This window comes from Gorilla gorilla, chromosome 18, assembly GCF_029281585.2.
Source record: "Gorilla gorilla gorilla isolate KB3781 chromosome 18, NHGRI_mGorGor1-v2.1_pri, whole genome shotgun sequence".
NCBI classification, from domain to species: domain Eukaryota; kingdom Metazoa; phylum Chordata; class Mammalia; order Primates; family Hominidae; genus Gorilla; species Gorilla gorilla.
The window spans coordinates 68,676,048-68,688,177 of NC_073242.2; the positions used below are offsets into that span (position 1 = coordinate 68,676,048).

General features: G+C 33.1%; 1 long non-coding RNA gene across 1 annotated transcript in view; it reads right to left on the minus strand.

Annotated features, from left to right (window-relative positions):
* Positions 1-11,498, minus strand: part of LOC129527434 (uncharacterized) — a 124,469-nt gene extending 112,971 nt beyond the window's left edge. Inside the window, exon 1 of the long non-coding RNA XR_008672402.2 lies at positions 11,012-11,498. This is a non-coding gene — a long non-coding RNA (uncharacterized lncRNA). The remainder of the gene's footprint in view (positions 1-11,011) is intronic.
* Positions 11,499-12,130: the final 632 nt, after the last annotated feature.

Below are 12,130 nucleotides of genomic sequence, written 5' to 3' on the forward strand. Positions count from 1 at the left end.
AACACTTGAAAAAATACAAATAAGTACAAATAAGCCAAAAACCTTTGTTTTTTGCATTATGCATTCTGTTTCTCGTAAAAGATGAATGATGAGAAAACAAAAATATAAATTTGACTTTAAAAGAAACATTCAGGGTGTTTCAAATGATCAGCAAAGATTCAACTTAATCCCCTAAAAAACTAGTAATAGTTGTTAATGACTGCAATAGTACCAATTATAGATAACCAGGGAGAGGATCCAAACAAATGAGAAAAATGCATAAGATAGCATTTTAATTATAATGCTCAATATAAATATGAGGTTAAAAATCATTATTCTGCATTATTCTTCAAGGTGAAAGACTCATACAATTACACAGCCAATGAAATGTTGCTTATTGCAAAAAGAAGATGATCTTATAAAAATTAAATTCTAAAAAAGATACAAATTAAATGCATATCATGACTGTGTGTATGTCAGAAATATCTGATAACAGACTAGAAAGAAAAGCAGCAAAAAAAAAAAAAGAAAAAAAACATAGGGTTTGGTGTTAAGATTTTAGGTAACTTTTTTTGGTTTTCCAAATTTGTGCTAATATTATGTCACTTTTGTATTATTAAAATTTCATTTGAAATTTGTTAGGAAGACCTGGAAAACAGTGCTTATGGTGGGAGACAGATTTCTCAAGAAACAATCCTGTGATAATTTCCCAGCAATCTTGAAGCCTCAATGAAGTTCTTCATGACATCCTTGCAGACTGGATAATGAAATGTGGGCCTTTGTGCGGAAACAGGGAGATTCTCACCTGGCTAAATGACCACTCCCAAGGGAGCTGAAGACCAATGTCGATAAGATTCTACTGGACACAAGAGCTCTCTTCACAAGACTGTCCTGTGCACTACATGTGACAGTGAGGCAGACACACACTGAGAAACATGTTGCACACGTTAGAAAGTACTAGAAATGATTACAATTAGACACTGTATAACAGACTAAGATTTTTTGTTTAATTTGTATAGACTAGAAAAATTTGAGCTAGATCTACAAGATTGCAACTTAACAAAGATAAATCTAAAGTCCTCTACTAGGTCCAAATATTAACTGTATAAGTGGGGCACAAGGAAATATAGCTAAGAGACCAAATATCTGAGGAAAACGCAGGCATTTTAATTGTCACTCAACAGCATGGCATGACTGCCAATAAAGCAAATACAATTCTAGACTGCTGAAAAGAGAAGACGGTCGTGCCATATACCGTGTTCAGTACCACATTCTATAAAGGACAGTCATGAACTAAGTACTTGGAAAAAAAGGAGCAGATTTAAGAATAACATTCACATTTTAAAGGAGAAGTTACCTAAGAAGTGGGTAGGCATATTTGGTGCAGTTTAGGGGCTGAGGGGAGTTAGAATCAATGGTATAGAGACTGGAAAGAAGCAGATTTGGGTTCAATATAAGCAAGACTTTTCTCACCAGAAAGCAGCCCAAATACAGATCAGGCTCCTAGCAAAGGCAGTCATACGGAAGCACACATTAACTCTTACATGTGGTCAGGGAAGCTACAGAAAAGACCCCTGCACTATATAAGAGATAAGCATAGACACCTGCAAAATCTCTTCCAGCTGCTACATTTCTTGATGTGTTAAACCAACGGAGGCACAGTATGGGAAGCACAACTATACCAACACTGAAAATGAAATGATTCTCTATGAAATTTTCTCACTAAGAATCAAACAAATGGTTATTTTCTCTAGAAACTGTGGAGCAGATGCCACACTCCCCCAAAACACTAAACACGTGCACCCAGGTTTACAACATAGCACAGAATGCCGTACATATTCTCATATTCTATTATCCCCAAAATCAGGTGGTACCTTACAATCGCAGTCGGCCAGGTTGCAGTAGTGTAGTTGTCCTTGCCTGATCACATGCACACCTGATCATCACTGTTAATGCCAGTTACTTAAGTTAAATAGTGCATGCTTCAGGTATTACACATCTTAAGCTTAATGACACTATAGTTCAGTAATAAAAAGTTAAACATAGAAAGTAACTAAAATACTCAGTGGGGCACAAACTTGTATTAACTTAAGAACATCTGCCACTTGACGGATGTCTACAATTCTGTATTTCCCTGCAAAGTAATCAATTCATTTTGCTATTTGTTTTAGACATATACACAAGAGTAAAATGATACAAATCCATGTCTCAATAAATCTAAATAAGCTTATCAATAAGTATAGAATATTAAGAATCTCAGTGGTGAGAAAGAGTTGAGTCATAGTTTAATCAGAAGAGCTTGTGCTTTCCTAATGGTACATAAAATAATGATGCATCTGAAAATCGGTGTTGCAGAATCAGTGAAATACAGAGTGTTTCTTGCAAAGGTGATATAGATTTTATAGACAGAGCACTTTATTTTTAATCTCTCTTTAATATACGGGAATCTTAGAATTGCAGAGTTGGATGAAACCTTGGAAGTCATTTGAACATAAACTCAATCTAGCATATAAACCCTTTCAATGATATATCTAATGTGCTGGATGACAACTTTTAAAGAAGCTGAAAGACATCCACCAATTGTGGAACGTATGCTATCCAAAAGAAGAATTCTAAAGTTAAGTCCCCTCAAAAAAGGGGGAGAGAGGTTTGACCTCAATGAAATTTAAGATTTACGTTCTGTGAAGGACATCACAGATAGAGCAAGCACAGAAGTGACAGCTGGAAGAATATATCTGCAACATATATACCTGATAAAAAGTTAATAGGAATTCCTACAAATTAGCAATAAAAACTGAATGCACAAAGGATAGGAAGAGGCATTTGACAGAAAGAAACGCCAGAATTTCTAAATCTATAAAGTGAGTTCAACCCCATTATTAATTAGAGGTACAGCTATGACATTATATAACTCTCCTCCAGTTTGCAGAGTAAAAGGGTAGATCTTAATTTTAATGATGTGAAACAGAAAGTTTATTAAAAAGAGGCATGAAATGAAAGAAGTAAATATCCATGTGATTTGTTTTTATACATCCAGTGTCTTAAAGCAGGGACCTGTACAGAGAAATAAACTATATTTTATGATTTCCAAGTAAAAACATATATATTTAATTTGTTTTTATTACTAGAATTTGTTTTTGTTTCAGAAAACAACATATTTACAAACTTGAACACTGTTTAAGCACAACCTAGTCAGGGAAACATTCACCGTGTCTATTTCAGAAATAAGACACTTTATGTTAACTAATGTAGTGGAAAGGACTACATTAATGATTTGCCATTTTAAGGAGAATGACAAGCTAAGTAACAGCTGTCAGTAGGTCAAACACAATTCAATCGGCATAGTTAGTTCTAAAAAACATTTAAATAGGTTCTTTAGCTGGGAAGTCCACATATTACTCAGTAATTCTAGGACTAATCAAAAGCAAATAGAAAAAAACAATTCTCACTAGCTTGGGGTCAGTGAAAACCTATTTGACCTATGCCAAAAAGGGAGGTTCTCCATTCAAACAGATGGATAAAAGCTCCAAGTACAGTTATCTCACTAAAATTCCAAACAAGTCACAATGAACACATGACACAAAAAGCCAACATTGACTTTATATTTTAGTTGTGTGTACGTATATTATATGTATGTGTACACAGACACATCTAGAGACTAATTAAGTTAGTGATTGCAAATTTTATATATAAAAATGCCCATATATTTAAAAGTCAAAGAATAGTTGTCTTTTTTATATAGTCACTAAAGACAGATATATAATATGTATATATACTAACAGACAATGTGAATTCAACAGGTATCATTTTAATGATATCATGCTGTACAAAAATATAAAGAAAATATATTTGAAAAGAAAAAAAAAGTTTGCAAATTCCAGGTAATAAATGAAAAAATGAATTACAAGAACACCCAGAAACCCAAAGGAAGCTGTTACAGATCACTGAATTTTTGGAATCTGAAAACTCTGTAGTTTTATATTTTATTATTGTAGATAATTGTATACACAAGCCCCCACAGAATAATGCCTTGTCTGTTGTTCTTGAGAGAGAGTAGAACAGATGGTTCTAGTCAAAGCCCCTCGGCGACTGAGCATTATCACCTATCTAGGGAAGGAGATGGTGATGCGGGGGTGGCAAAAAGGAAGATGAAGGCTTCTGGGAAGAGAAAGAGGGTGTAGCTTAAGTAGAAAATGGACAGCTAAAACGATGAGGGGTGAAACTGAATGTAAATTATGCCTGGCTTTAAATATAAGAGTTGTAATATTTTATTAGTAATAAATCCACTGTTTTCCCCCCTTAAACTGCTGTCACACACATGCTAGTGGCCCTTGACAAATGCCTGAAATCTTTGCCATCATTATTACACAGGAAAGGCTTTGAAAGAATTCCAAGCAATCCATCCATGTCATACTTTGACAAAGCAAGGGAGAGGCCACGGGAAGAAGAGCTTCAGCTCCCAGTGAAGAGTTAAGAAAGTGAGCCTTTACTCCAGGCTCCAGTTCTGCCCTAAAACCTAGCTGTTTGACTGTAGAAAGGACTAGGATCTTCTCGTAGCAAGGCAATTACCAGTCTACATGGTTAGGATAGTGACAAACAAAAGAAACATGTCAAATAAATAAATGGTTACCATTACATAGAATTTATTTGCAGGTACTTTCTAAATTTAGTACCATGACTATAAAAATAAACAAAACAAAACAAAAAACCTTTCAAACTACCAAAGCATGTGAAAACAAACTATAAAGCTGTTTCAATACTCCCTTATGTTAGTTTTAAGAAAACAAAAAAAAAAACTAAACTGGGACAATAAGAAAATTACACATAATATTATTATTTTTTTTTTTTGAGACGAAATCTCTTTGTCACCCAGGCTGGTGTGCAGTGGCACGATCTCGGCTTACTCACTGCAACCTCCGTCTCCCAGGTTCAGGTGATTCTCCTGCCTCAGCCTCCCGGTAGCTGGGATTACAGGTGCCCACCACCACACCCGGCTAATTTTTATATTTTAGTAGAGATGGTGTTTCGCCATGTTGGCCAGGCAGGTCTCAAACTCCTGACCTCAGTCGATCCACCTGCCTCAGCTTCCCAAAGTGCTGGGATTACAGGCGTAAGCCACCGCGCCCAGCCACATAAATTATTTTTATAATTACTCTTCAAATAAGGAAAATTTAGTAACAAAGAAAGTAATCTACTTGAAATATTTTTAGCTATTATAGATTAACAAGGATAAACACCAATCTAAGAATTTGTACGTAGTTTATAACTTTATTTAGAAACAAAATCTTAAATCCTTATGGTAATTTCATAAAAGGTAGAAAAAGTCTAATTTTTATACGCTTAGTTGAGAAACACTTAAAGCAAACCCTGCACTGAACTGAAAATTTCCACAAGACATATAAAGAAACTTATAAAAGCTCGGAGTAAACCTCTTAGGAATGTCTTGATTGGGGTTAAAATATGGCTGATAATAAGCTTAAAAAAACTAACTTAGGAACAAGTTTGCCACCTTGACAGTATGAAATGCCATTAAATTGAAAATGGAATCTGGATGGCTTTAAAATAATTGAATCTATGCTAGCTATAAATCCTGGAATCTTTTACTTGGGAATCCAAGGTTTAAATACAATGACAGTTAAGATGAAAAGTTTTATTATTATATAAGTATTTTTCTTTGACTTTTAGAAACTCTACAAATCAACAGAAATCCCTTATTCAAGTAAAAAATTAACAAAAAAAGAACGCTTTGAAAATTAAAACTTTTAACAATTTTTTTTCTGCTATAGGTGGAATTTGTGCTGTGCTTGGGATACCACCATACTGTCTCTTATAAAGATACATTTTTAAAACATTTACTTTTTGTTCTCTAAGTCATCTACGTTTAACCACTATTTTTACATTATAAACTCTCATTTAGCATACATTTACTACAGCGGCCAATAATGATCTATTATTATACAAATCAAATATGTGTTTTAAACTTAACTACTTCTCCAAACAGCTACTTCCCCTTCCCCACAAAAAAGCATCAATTCGTTAAATAGAAATTTCTGGAAAGTTGTACTTGAGTGAAAGTACAGTATTAAGAAGCTTAGTTTTCATAATCACATCCTATATAGTCAATATAGTTACGGCATGAAATAGGTTTGTTTGTGTTTTTCCCTGGTGAGCAATTTTGAGGCACAACAGGTTCTACTATAATTGTCTGTAAATTATAATAAATACCAAAGCTAAATGTAGAAAATTAACACTGGCACCTAAATTTATTTACATGCCTCAGAATCATTTCATGGAAGTTCATGTATATTTATTTACCTGTAAGAAAACTCAGCAAATCAACTTATTCATTCAGATTTCTATTTTATAGAAAATATTCACATACTAATTTTCTCTAGATAAGATATTCCCATATTAACAGTATGACCAAAAGCTTATACAGCATTCAACTTTAATTTATACTTTCTGACAAAATAGAATATAATGCCTTTTCCATCCCAGAATTTCAACTATTCTGCATTAAGTTTTTAAAAAGGTGCAAGATAACTTTATATAAAGATTTTAAATGTTTCTTGAGAAAAACCATTATATGCTAATATCTGACAATTGTTTCTCCCAAAAAGTATGATTTTTAAAAGAAACTGAACTTTTCATCCTTAGGTTTTATTAACACTGATGTTTTCATTAGACAGGACATGTAATTTATATTGATAAGCACAATACCACTTCAAAAACAAATTGGACAATCATGAAATTTTGGGGTTGTAGGAGATCTTGGAGAACATACAGCATAACTCTTTCCTATTTCCCAAAGCCTCACATCCTATTTTACAGATGGGAAAACTGAGGCCCAGAGAGACTATGTGTCTTCCTCACAAGTTTGTTTTACATGATTATAAAAGTTCTGACAAGATTAATTCCTTTAATTTCACATCACAAAGAAAAAGTACCTTGTGCTAGTTAGAATTTAGAAGGTTTTATATTTCAATATACCAATCAAAAATATAAATCAATGAGGCTTAAATCACAGAATTACAATTAAAATTGGGTTAAAGAAATGTAAATAAATTGCCAATATAGTGAAATTGTCATTTCATGTGTCAACCCTATAGTTATCTTTTGGATTTATTACAAATTCCTATGAGATAAATAACTTCTAAGTTTTCAAAAGGTGGCCACATCTGTGTTCTTCTAATGTCCTACACATTACAACAATTAATATTTTTATCATTACACTGATGTTTCAATAAGATACCTCTATATGCAACCAACTATTTTATTTTATAAAGCTCTACGAGAAAGGTCTAAAGTCACAATACAATGTAAATCAACTACAGATTATTCCGTAAAATATTTTATATGTGGCAACAAACATATGCCTTTAAGTTTGACTACTACAAATGGAAGACTATTAATAAAAACTAAATGACAGCAACAAAATCTATGTCACTGACGAGTCAAGATAGTATACATAGCATCAGATCATAGAGCTAATGTTAAAAAAACTCAAACATGTGATGGGGCACTACACAAAATGTCATGTGCTAACATCTGGAATTAAGATTACTTACAGTGGAAAAAATAAAACGTCCCCGAAAAGTGAAGGCACTCATTAAATCTTGGCACTCTTTTTATAGTTGTTTTACATATAGAAATGTAATTCTTACAAAGAACTAATTTCACTAAAGGTTACAATTGTACTAGTATTTTCTGTAAGAATGCAAGAAAATGAGTAAGATTAGTCAAAACTCTGTTAACTTCTATGTTATTATGAAAGATATTGCAATTTTTGTATTAAACATTTCATGTGCCTATGACCTGACATTACTGAGATTTTTTTTTTAAAAGTGAGCATTTAAGTGTCAAAATTTTACTGAAAAGTTTTTACTGAAAGTACTAATTTAGTATGTAATTTATGTTACATTATAAAAAACAGTTTTTTACTGGCTAGGAACTAAAAATCTCTGACCAGATAAGGGTTTAACCGGGATGTTTCTGTTGTAGTTAAAATACATCTTTTCCCAAGTGATAGAACTTGGGAAAGTTCTTATGAAATTCTTTCATAAGTAGCATGGTAAAAAAACACTAAAAAAACAAAAAAAAGAGAAAATTAAAAATGAAATTTCAGTAAAGCTTTTCAGAAGAAAAAACACAAGAAAAAGGGACAAACTAATATTTCACATATTGGAAATCCAGTAACTGCTTTATGGATTAGTCTCTGGATTCTGTGCCAACAAAGTTGCACCACCAAGAATCATCATCATATAAGATGGTTCAACCTGATAAGTGGAATCCCCAGTTAGAAACTGAGAGAAAGAGAAAAGAATCTCCCACGAAATGAGAGAAAGTATATCAAATCTATCTGAAACCATTCCTCAAGAAAGACGAACTATGAGCAATACATTTATGAACTTATGTGTTTATCTAAAATAAAGACACAACCTGTGGGGAAAAAAAGGCAATTAAATTTAGCGCCAAAATTGAACTTTAGGGCATTTATATTACACAAATTTTTCCACTAACCATTAACACTTCATTGAAAAACAATGGCCACATGAGAAAATATACTTCGTGATTACATGCAATCATCTATCAATTTAAATAATTTTCAAAGTATCTATATATGTTTAAATATTTTACATCAGATAAAAGAAAGGACAATTTGGACATAAAGGAAAATCTAAGTATCATAAGCACAAAACTTTGGTATTTTAACCTCAAACAACAGTGTGTGCTCTAGTTTATTAATCAACAGGAATGCTACTTAATTAACTATGTGAAAGTTAAAGTAAGTAAGAAAGACAAACAAGGCAAGTATTACTTAAGCTATTATTATACTATACTGGAAATTTTTCAAATATCTAAGATTTTGTAAGATGTAGTCACGTAAACATATGTAAAGCCATCATAAATTAAAATTGGTTATAAAATGCCAATAAAATATTGAAGTCCCCTATAATTCATAAAAAATCTGTTTTTAGACTTTAAAAAGGGCATCAAAAACTATAAAGTGTATCATTTTTAAAAGCCCATTTAAAAAGTATAAGCAAATTGAAAAAAATGTTATTAATTATCCAACATTTAATTATTCATGCAAAATATTTATAAAATATTGTCAAGGAAAATAAATGTTCTAGTGCTAATATGAAGAAAATTAATATGCTGGTTTTTAAAAAAAGTTTTAAAACAATATTCTTCAGTAAGTAACACAAATCACTTAGATTTGCCTGCTTGAGACACGATTCTTTTGAAAGCAAGCAATTGAAGGAAATGGTGTTGCAATACTGTCCGTTTAATGAAAACCGCGGCAGTGAAAAGGTCACATAAATAATCTGCACGATGTTATTGCATTAAGAAAGTCACAGTCTAAATCTAATGACTGCCAAAGAGGGGCTAAAAGTGTAAAAGAAAAAGTACGCAGTCACCTGCAAAACAGATTATATTCTGATTAAAAGCTGTTTTTAAACAACCTTTTAATCTAAAACCCATTTGCTATCTCAAAAATGACTTATAAAGAAATGTTTATGTAATTGTGACTAATTCAATTATCTTACATCCTGGTTTTAAGAAATATATGATGATGAAAGTTCAACTTATAAAATTCCATTTAATTAAATTAAAAATTCACAAACTTGCAGGATTATGTGTTTAGACATCAGAATTTTCTTTGTCCTTGTTTTCAAACCGCCTACACTACTAAAAATATTAGGGTAACACAGATAATATCTGTGCATACAAACTGAAGTTAACACAGTAGACTGCTTAAAACAGAAAAACTACATACATATCTTCTTTTTCTACTGATATGACAGAGTATAACCAATTAATCATTAATAAGTAACAAGCAACAGCCAGAATATGTTTAATGCTTCATTAAAACAACACTGAGGCCCATTACAGTACACAGCGAACGATGCTGGAAACCACCTTATACCCTCGCAAACCGCATTCCCTTCTAACCTCATTTGGGGGAAGCAGCTAGAGGATGAATGGCAATATACTCTCAAGTAAGCTTTTATTAAGTATGAGAAATAAATTATATTAAGTGTTATTTTTTGAACTCAGAAATGAGGGAAGGGGTTGTTAAGATATCAAATTTACTAAGAAAATAATTATGTGAGAAATAATGTTGCTGTCACAGGAGAGACTTGCCAGATACTGCTTTTAAGCACGTTGTTATACACACCTTTAGAATAAATTTTGTGACCCAGAGATTAGTCTGTGGTACTAAAATTCCTGAGAGTAGACCAGAAAAAAAATAGAGGGTAGGAGAAATGTTTTCCTAAACAATGTTAGCATTACTCCACTGGCATTAAGAAGCCCTTATTTCGTTTATAATTAGTAAGATACTGAGGTGATGGGATTGTTAAGGACATGTTACAAATTGCTTTTCTACAACTCACTTCCGAATCTCAGTTTCTACTAAATATGATTCTACTTCATTAGATCCTCATGACTGTGATCTCACCAAATGCAATTCTAAAACTTGAAAATTACCTTGGAAACTTGTGAGAAGCCACAGAAAGGTCCTCGGAAGCACACACATATTAAATATTAATTATAATGATGACTGTCATCTTTTATAGTGATTATGTCATTATTTAGGAATGTTAATTAAGACATAAAATGACTTGTTAACAGCAAATGCATTCTTAAGCAATATATTTGTGCTTGTGCACCTAATAGCAAACCCAGCATGGGGACTGAACCATAATAGACTACAGTTCTGTTTTCTAAAATGCTGACATTTGAGCAAACGTTCCCATGGAATGTTTGCCTGATTCGTGGACTGACATTTCCTCTTTGTAACTTGCTTAACTAAAAAGGAGACATGCAGGCCATACTCCACAGTGCCCGCAGGCAGCAGGCTATTGCTTGCCGCTGCAACTTGTGCGTGGTTTCTCTTTTACTTCCCTCTGGCCCTACTGCCCCTCAGCCCTTCACTGTCTCTTTATTTTGACATGCATATTATCTTAGCTGATTTCAATCATCTTACAGGAGTGGATGACATACCTTAAAAGATAAGCTTCCCCACCTGGGATTTGTCCAGAAATTCCGTGTATTACAGCTTCTCAGAGCCTTCTTCGTTCTCCTATATTCTTGTGTTATCAATAGTAGCTTTCTTTCTTATTTTATGTTTAAGTATGAGACACAGGCAGCTATGCTGATGGAGTCAGTTTGTACTGTCACTCATCTTTCACTACAACTGCAAGGTTCACTTCCTTTGTCTAATTCTTTGCTGCCATCTATGTGTATAAAAGAGCACAACATTCTTAAACACACCAGAAACTTCCTCTGTTTCAAAGACAATCATGTCTCTAATCTAGAGGGATGAAGAAGGAAGCTTTAGGGATAATTTGCTTCCCTACACAAATGTAAAGCTTATTGGAAATGTCCATTTCTTTCTCTGTGAAGCAAATTTATAAAACTGAAAAATGACTGAAGGTACATTATTTAACATAATATTATTGAACATAACCAATAGATTTTTTCCATTATTGCTGTTGATAAATTTTAATTTGGCAAATTTGATGAACTTATGCTTGAAAAACAAAAGTTGAAATTTTAAGTCACTTAAGTAAATAATTCCAATAAGATAAATTAATTTTTGCTAAATTGCAATCTAAATATCTTGCCAAATGAGAGAGTGAAATGATCACTAAACCTGGCCGAGTGCGGTGGCTCACACCTATAATCCCAGCACTTTGGGACGCTGAGGCGGGCAGATCACAAAGTCAGGAGATCAAGACCATCCTGGCTAACATGGTGAAACGCTGTCTCTACTAAAAACACAAAAAATTAGCCGGGTGTGGTGGCAGGCGCCTGTAGTCCCAGCGACTCGGGAGGCTGAGGCTGGAGAATGGCGTGAACCCGGGAGGCGGAGCTTGCAGTGAGCGGAGATCACGCCACTGCACTCCAGCCTGGGTGACAGAGTGAGACTCCGTCTCAAAAAAAAAAAAAAAAAAAAGAAATGATCACTAAACCAAAACACTTTCCTAATATTTAATATAAAGCAAATGCAAAGCAAACAGATGAAAAATAATTTACACACATTATGTAAACAACCAATAACTCAAATATTGTGACATAATAATCGACTAACCTCTGTCAAATATTCAAACACTTCTTCTCTAGGGAAGATGGAGAAATCTAT